Genomic DNA, 1,787 nt, shown 5'->3' with positions numbered 1-1,787 from the left:
CCGCAGGGACCCGGGAGAGGACTGATCTGTGAGACGGTTCCAGACGAAGGGAACAGCACAGAGTCCATTCAGGCAGCTTTATCCGGACATTGGACACTTTGTCTCCCTGATAAAGACAGTTTGGTCTCTGTTGAAGCTCCGACTGGCGCTGGGAGACTTCCGCCTTCGTGTGTTTCTGTGAGTCCACTTAAACTCGTTTATCCTCTGCTGTTTCACTCCGGTTGTATTTCATAGTGACACATACCGGGGAAGGTAGCTGCTGCTTCATCGCTGGTTTTTATTGTTTTTTTGTTGTTTATTGTTATTATTCAACCTTGAGTTAAAGGTGCATACCGCCCCCTACTGCACCGGAGCTCTGTTCGTAGGAGACTGCTTTACATAATAATACAATAACTAACTTAATACATACATAATTAATAATAAGGAAAAAGAAAATCTAACTAAATAAATAATAATAGTTCAAAATAAAAGCTAACTGGGTCCTGGAGGCTGTTTTTAAAAGGAGAATGTTTTAGAATTCTAAAGTCATGTACCTGTGTGATCTGGATGGATTTGAATATACAAAGCGGGACAAATACCTTTTGAGGGTGTTGTTAGTGGGGTGTAAAAAGGCTTTGACCAGAAAATGGCTTAAGAAAGACAAACCAACAATAAATGAGTGGATTGATATAATGTATAATATGTTATGGAGAGAATTACATTCAAACTAAGGAACCAAACTGATATTTTTGAAGAGAACTGGTCAAAATGGCTCAGCTATGTGTCAACTGTAAGACCTGATTTCATATAGATCGCAAAGATAAGGTCGAATCCTTTAAAAAGAAATGTTTTTTCCCAATTTTCAAGCAGCATCTGTGCTTATGTTGACTGCTGTTTTACTTAATGCACAAATCCTCCCCTCCACATGTTATGTTGTATGTTTTGTGCCCAGCTGGCACATATGTGTATGTTACTAAAAGAAAACAAATAAAAAGTAAATAAAAAAAAAGAAAAAAGAAAAGCTAATTAAATCCTATAATATAACTCAAACCTCACAAAAACAGTGTTTAAACTGTCTCTTCTGTTCACACCCTGTGCATTGATAGATTTCTGCACACTGCTATCCCTGTCCCACCTGTCCTGACATTTCTTCATCGTTTTCATCAGCTTCTCCTTTACCAAACAGTATATTTATTACCCCCTTTACACAGCACAATCTCACATCTATTACATTATAAACACTGATGGATTTGTAGCATTAAGTCTTTAGTTATTATTATTAGATTTTATATTTTAAATACTGTAAAGGTCTGCTGCAGAATCAACACAGCACTCTGTCTCTGTCTGGTTTTACTTCCGCCACACACTGCTATACTATAATATTTGCGTCTTATGTAGTGACTTGCCAGATGTCGTTTCCCACTCTCTTCCCATTCTCTTTTTAATTCTTATTAGTTCTTTACACCATTAAATAAAGTATTAATTAAATGATTGTATGAATAATAATTAAAGAGAATCCAATCAGACAAACAACAAATAGAAAACAAACCCTGTGCATTCATGGTGTTCTGCACGCTGTAATATTTTCCTTCCTCACCTTCCTACCTCACCAGGTGTGCCGCCCGTTGAGCTGCACATTCATAGTAGGGATGGGTATCGACCCGCTTCAAAATTTCTCAAAACCCCAATATCAACAAGGTCCGAGCTAATTCAGAATAGCGGGTACTATAATGTTATGTCTCGAGTACACAGAAACAATTCCTCTTGTTACTCGATTACTTAAAACCATCTCTACAAATTACCTGCAT

The sequence above is a fragment of the Morone saxatilis genome, unplaced genomic scaffold (assembly GCF_004916995.1).
Source record: "Morone saxatilis isolate NCDOM2014 unplaced genomic scaffold, NCSU_SB_2.0 Contig9, whole genome shotgun sequence".
NCBI classification, from domain to species: domain Eukaryota; kingdom Metazoa; phylum Chordata; class Actinopteri; family Moronidae; genus Morone; species Morone saxatilis.
This window is presented reverse-complemented; position numbering follows the sequence as displayed.